Source organism: Berghia stephanieae, chromosome 4, assembly GCF_034508935.2.
Source record: "Berghia stephanieae isolate SIO BIC M18660-M18661 chromosome 4, UCSD_Bste_1.3, whole genome shotgun sequence".
Taxonomy (NCBI): domain Eukaryota; kingdom Metazoa; phylum Mollusca; class Gastropoda; order Nudibranchia; family Aeolidiidae; genus Berghia; species Berghia stephanieae.
The window spans coordinates 73,049,922-73,057,421 of NC_088363.1; the positions used below are offsets into that span (position 1 = coordinate 73,049,922).

General features: G+C 34.7%; 1 protein-coding gene across 1 annotated transcript in view; it reads right to left on the reverse strand.

Annotated features, from left to right (window-relative positions):
- Positions 1-2,348, reverse strand: part of LOC144971189 (lysosome membrane protein 2-like) — a 35,843-nt gene extending 33,495 nt beyond the window's left edge. Inside the window, exon 1 of the mRNA XM_078911686.1 lies at positions 2,157-2,348. The gene's annotated coding sequence lies outside the window, so the exon portion shown is untranslated. The remainder of the gene's footprint in view (positions 1-2,156) is intronic.
- Between the last annotated feature and the right edge of the window lie 5,152 nt (positions 2,349-7,500).

Sequence of the window (7,500 nt, forward strand, 5' to 3'; positions counted from 1 at the left end):
AAGGGTGGTGAGAGGGCATTCTCGAAGATGAAGTTGAAATTGAAGCCATCATAATATTTAGTGAACAATAAATGTGTTTAAAATAATATCAGCGGGCTCAGTTTTATCTCTTGACCAATTTGGTGACGATTGTATTTAACGAGAATCCTTACAAATCCCCTTGAAAATTTCATAAAGTTTTTCGATAGTTTATTTTAGGCCTGGACTGGCCAATAACCATATAATTTCTGAACAAATTATTCTAATATTTACAGTAATAAAGGAATAACATTCTTTAAGTGATCATTTTAAAAAAGCAATGGTGTTGTTTTTACTTCTGAAAAAGCAACATCAAAATATTATTATTATGTGAGGAACATAAAAAGGTAACTTTGGCTAGACGACACCCGATAGTTAAAGTTTTAGACGAGTTCAAACTCCATACGTTATCATTAATCTGAAAAAAAAAACATACAAAAAAATATTAAAAAATCAAAAAAAATCAAAAACAAAACAACAACCAAAAAAAAAACCAAAAAAAAAAAAAACAAAACAAAAAAAAAACAAACAAACAAACAAAACAGACCAACAAAAGAAAATCGATAGTCGTGCCTTTTTGTACTTACACCAATTACTATCAACACTTCATACATTCGTTGATGTATTAGATAATTAGATCAATATAATTCTACTTGACATGTTGCAATCAACTTTAAAAGATAATATTATTGTGAGCAATGGTTCGTTATCTTTTGACAGTATAAAGAAACAATAGTGTTAAAAGTTAACAGTTAATACAACGAAGTAAAGACAAAATGTAGAAATATTTGTACTGTCACGCCCATATATATATATATATATATATATATATATATATATATATATATATATAGTTATTCTATCAATTCCTGTAAATAACTACGCGTCATGATATCAAGTTCTATAATATCAATGTGTGCTGTGTTATAACTATAACAAAATCATTTTGTTCATATTTTGTTATGTACAAAAGACGATCTGAATAGTTGGATCGTAACGAATATTTCTACAGTTGATAAGGAGAGGGTTAAAATAAAAACAAAATTGCAAGAATTCTTTTACTCGACTCCTATGAAGATTTTCATATCCTTTTTTATATATTTTTTTCTGATTGAAACAGGCATGTGTGATTGTGATAAAGGAGAAGAAGACCCAACTGTCTACTCCAGACCTGCCGAAAGTATACAACAGCAAGAGAGGATTTTTGGCCCGGTACCCCACCTCTACCACAGATCAAACTCTATGGGTCCCTGACAGAGACCCATGGAAGACCAACTATACATTCAAACATGAAGACAATATGAGAGAGAACGAAGAAAAAAAGATACGTTAAAGGGATTTTTGTTATTACACTTGTCGTCTATCTTACTTTAATAAACAAACAAGCAATTGCATAACTGTTTAATCAGTTGACTGCCGTACTCTGGAAAAAACTCGTATATAAAAATTTGGCCAGTTTACTGGTTCACAGCACACATTGATATTATAGAACTTGATATCATGACGCGTAGTCATTTACAGGAATAGATAGAATAACTATATATAATATATATATATATATATATATATATATATATATATATATATATATATATGGGCGTGACAGTACAACATATGACTTATCACATCAAACCGGTGTCTTGTTTATCGGATTTTACCAGATGCCCGAAAGTGAACAAATCGGTTAAAATTATCCGAATTTTGAAGGTTGAGGGTTTTTTGTTTAATTTAATTTTTTTTTTTACATCTTACGATACAATATTCACTCTCCACAAAAATTATATAAACTTTACCCATACATCAAAATATTGTCTATACGTCCAATTTCTAACATCTGAATAACTCTGATTTGATACAGGTTTATGGCGATATGTCACCAATAAAAAGTAACGTATTGATGGTTGGCGGATCAAACCTCTGAAGTCTACATACGAACTTTGCATGTTTTATTTAGTTTTGGGCGGCTCAGACCCGGTGCGTAAATTTCGTATGTAGATTTCAAAGTTTTGATCTGCCGATCGTGCAAATCGGGACTGCAGAGGTTTGATCCGCCGACCATCGATATGTTAACAAAAGCCGTCTCGAAAACAGAAAACCTTTTGATTAATCGTAGTGTACCAATCAATACATCTACTTACCCAGCAAAAAGAAATATAGAAAATGCCTCTTAGATGTTCTTTGTTTACGTTTTGAATTCAGGTTAGTAGAAAATCAATATCTTCAGATGGAATTATTTGAAAGGCCGAACTGGGTTAGACAAAGAAATTAACACCTGCCTTCGAATGAAGTCCCTGGGTTGAACTCAGGTGATACTTAAAGATAGATAAACTGGGTTAAATATAGAACTTAAGGGTTAGGACTAGCTTAACATGTGCGTTGGCCCATGATAAATATTGTATATTCTATATAGTATGACATAGACGTTTGTGATTGTAAGACATCGATGCCGATTACTGGCTGGGCAATATTGACAAAGATTTAATAACGATGTCATACTGATATGATATGATAATAATATCTTTATGTTGCCAACGATGGTCAAGTCAAGGTCGCCTCTGATTCGTATCGTGATACACGACAGAACCCTCAAATGAGACATTCGATAATTTGGAAGATAGGGTTGTTTATATTTTTTGGTTGACCAACTGGACCATTTATATAGCACAATCCACTAAATATGCCCAAAGCGCTTTACAAGAGGACCGTTTCAAACAGCATCGCTTGAACTTTTCGGGGGGTTGAACTACGCAATTTATAGCTCGCGCGTGTGAGCCTTCTTGAATGAATGAATATAACTTCTTAAATTGAAATAACGAATTTGATGAAATTTTCATAATGTGACCTTTTATAGTTGTGACCATCTTATATCAAATATCGATGATCGGGGGATCAAAACTATTAAGTACCGATTTTCATGATCGGCGGATCAAACCTCTGAAGTCCCGATTTTCACGACTGGCGGATCAAAACTCCGAAGTCTACATAAGAGCTTTGAATTTTGATCCGCCGATCATGAAAATCTGGACTTCAGGGGTTTGATCCGCCGACCACCGATATACAACTTTTTGTAGTTTTCAATCTCGACAGGCTTTTTTTTTACCCCTAAAAAGCCTTCTTGAGTTGTATTATATCCCTGGCCAAAATTTTAAATATATTTTTCCCCAGAGTATCGTACGGTGGAATTGTGTGTTGAGCTCGTCAATTGTCATTTAGACTTAGACTGGAAAGATTATAATATATTACAATTAGTAAATCTTCCATTACTGATGTACAGATAAATAGAGGGACCTTAAGCGTATACAGGTGCTAATAACATAGATCATTAAAAAAATAAAATATTTCAGCTTTAATAACCAAATAATCAATCGGAATGAATTTCTTTGCTCAAAAAACTATTGAATGAGAATGGCTTGAAATTTGAAACGAATAATGCGCAACTTTAAACAGTCTTAAGAATGCAAATTCAAAGGAACTTTATGTCAATTTCAATAAATACACTCTTCCTCTTTTTAACAGTAATTTTGTTTTCGTGGAGATGACTCTAAAACTGCAAACTTGGGTCCTTACCAAATAGAAAATCCCGAATCGAAAGACATCTGTCATCTCCTTTTGTTTCCCGTTTTGAGATTCAGTTTACTAATGCTATTGTGATTAAATCACTACACACGCATGGATGCACCTATTTCTACTTGTAAATGTTTATAAGTCTGATAACCGAACGTACATTGTGGATTTATTTGTCCTCGTTGCAATGAAGACTGTTTTGGGTGGTTTCATCTTATTTCCTTTAAAACAAAAACAAACAACAAAAAACAAAATAAACACGGACACCCAAAAACTTGAGCTTTCATATAGTGCAATATTCACGAAATGTGCTCAAAGCACTTTACAAAGGGGCCATGACCAACAGCAACACGTAACATGTAGAACGAGACATGACACGCCTGTTAGGCGATAAGACATTTTTTTTTGCTACAGAGACAACGCTATTAACGTCCAGGTACTCATTTTACACCCGAGTTTGGTGAGAAAATGTGAGTAAGCAGCCTTTTCCAGGGACTCAACTATGCGCCGAGCGAGGATCGTGTCATACCACACGACCACATAGCCGCACAAAAGAATCACAACCGACGTGTACAACTTATATCAGATTCAATAAATAAAGTAGTTGTTATGTTTTAGCTTAGACGTAATACGACTCTTGCGAAATATTGAGGTTCTATCAACGCCGATGAGAAAGAAAACAATGCATAATATATAGTTAACTGAATTTATCTTTCATTTTAATGCACTGGAAAAGTAAAAACTCAAAGTTGAGGACACTTGAAAGTAACATGCAGACAGGGGCGTGGCTCTATTGGTTCAAATGGTGCCTGGCACCACATCCATGTTTTAAAAATGGATAACAGCATTTTAAAAAATATATAAAACTGAGAAATGGTATATATCGCCTTTTATCAACAGTGCGAAACAGACTCCCTTTCTGTCACAACGCCTTCTACCCTCGCTTTTCTCCCGATTCACACAGTCCGTTGATGACTGACAGCGACTGTGTACCATGGCTGAGCGAGTGACTGGATTTCCCCACTCAAACGATTGCAAGGAGCGGATTCTTGCTGGCACCATTTAAGGCTATTACTATTAAGGCTATTACTATATTGTTGCCACATTGAATACCTGAGAAAATGGCTCGATTTTTTACCATCTTCACATACGAGAAAAAACCAGCCTCAGGTGCCGAGAAATGTTTGCTCCAACTCTGTTGGACTGGGGAATAATAGCTAATGTTGGTCATTTACATCATAGTCATAGTATGGTAACTTCGACCATCTTTATTATTATCGAAATCACGATTATTAACAAGTTCATTTGTTTCTCTCTCTCTCTGTCGTGATTATTGTATATATTAATTTATTACTATTATTATTATTATTATTATTATTATTATTATTATCATTATCATCATCATCATCATCATCATCATCATCATCATCATCATTATTATTATTATTATTGCTGCAAAAATTGATATGAAGGAATGTGAACGAGTTAAGTCAAACATTTCTTGATAGTGATGCTATATGCTAAATGCATGATCTTCGCGTGAATATGCGTGTTTGACTTTGTGTGTGTGTGTGTGTGTGTGCGCGCGTTCATCACACACACACACACACACACACAGAGAGAGAGAGAGAGAGAGAGAGAGAGAGATAGGTAGATAGATAGATAGATAGATAGATAGAGAGAGAGAGAGAGAGAGAGAGAGAGAGAGAGAGAGAGAGAGAGAGAGATCTTGTATGGTGTCATGTTTGATTTCCGAAGTGGAATGGGGTTGTTTCATGACGTAACTACAGTACTCTTTTAATAGGCTATGGGCTGTTTACATATTACGCTTTGTAAGTTTTTGAAATTACCCTTTGTTCGATTGACATTCAATGTCTGCATGTATCCCTTTAGTCATTTCCCTCAGTGTCCAAACTCCAATCAATATATTCGTTCATGATTTCTATAAACAAACTATTGAAAAGATTTGCAGGGATAGAAACATCACCATGCAAATTTACTTTACAAGTATGTAAGTTGTTTTTTTCTTTCTTTTATATTTACAAATGTAGCATGTGTAAGTCATTTTCGTCTGGCACCACTTTATACTGTAAGCATGCCACGCCGCTGATGCAGAGGATGGTTTCGGTTACTAATGCCATTTCCATAATTTAAGAAATATATTGAGGAGCGATTATTTTGGCAATATTCCAAATAGTTATGGGTTTATTTCAACAGATAACCATTTCGATACGTTTTACATAATCATTCACTACTGATGCTGCTACTACTACACTACTATAAGTGCAGCTACTACTACTACCACTACTACTACTACTACGACTACTACTACTACTACTACTACTACTACTACTACTACTACTACTACGACTACTACTACTACTACTACTACTACTACTACTACTACTATAACCTGTGCTATTACTACAACTACTAGGACACTCAGCTTCTGTCATCCAGGTTCCTGGCTCGAGTCCCATTGTGGTGGGAAAAAAAAGAGGAGCTGCGCATGCTATCTACGTCAATAAAGATATCAGCAATCTTTATAAAAAATATTGAAACCAAATGTCATCCATTTTAATTTGCGTGTCGCGTGATTGATAAAATAAAGGGTCGGTCAGACAATATCTTATCTAATTGTGACATGGGTTTTTTGGTGCATTCATTGATAAAATGGCTACATATAAAGATATTGTTGCAAATAAAATGGTGTCAATGAGCAAGACTTTTTAAAAAAGTTGATAGACCGATGCAATCAGAAGCGAACGTCCAACTCAAAGAAAGAGTTAAAGGTGGTGTATCGTGAAATATCTAGTCTAAAATTTTCACACACACACACACACACACACACACACGCACACACTAACAAAAGGAAAGGAAAGGTTAGTAATCGTAACGAGCAAAGTGAAAGCTTAAACTGAATTATTTCCGTGTTTCCAATTGTTCTACGAAATGTTTATTGAAAATAAGTAATGCAAAGAAAGGCACACATGCACGCACACACACACACACACACACACACACACACACACACACACACACACACACACGAAAGGTCTTCATCAATCTGAGATTAATTGTTACCACTTATAATTCAAAATGTCTTGGCCAAATTCTTAAAAATTATGAGGGGGTGGGGCTTCTTCAAAACCGTAGATGGAAAACTCGTGGGATAAATATTGCAACAGTCAAGGAATATCGAATATGGTCTTTGATTAAGTGTGGAGCAAAGACAGAAAACATTATTGCCAGGTGTTTTATCCTTTGCTAAAGCAGTTTACATACAATAATGGTCAGATGAATGTGCCGGACCCAAGTGGCAGATACTGTAAGAGTATTGGTAGATAAGAGGAGACTATATTTGTCTGAAACGGATGTTTGGCTTTGGCCTCTTGGGGGAAATAATTGGTGCATTTTGAAGTGTATTTAACGTTATTAAATCGCCGAAAAGCGCTGTGTTTAAGAATGTTAAATATGCATATCATAACCATTACTTCTGCCTGCATCGATATTATGGATCCCCAAAGAGTTGTCAATGCAGTGTCTTATATTTATACAAGTAAATCACAGAACTTAACTGCTATTCCTAAATATTATCATCACTTGATGAACTGATGCCGAGCATGTCTACCCGAGTTTGCCATAGATCCATAAAGATCGTAACTCGATCATCAAAAGCCCAAGAACAGTGATTCAAAGAAGTCTCAGGTATAAGACTTTTTGAAAAGTTGGAGCTTATTTCATCAATAAAGTTAGTCTTCTGGCAAAAAAAAAAAAAAAATAAAAATAAAAAAAAAAAAAACAGGGGAGGGGTGGCTGAAGGCTCATTGTCTTAGTCATTGAACCTGATTGTTTAAGTCCTGGTATAATTTTAACTTTTCAAAGGCTTATTATTGAGATTAAGAAAGGACACCCCAA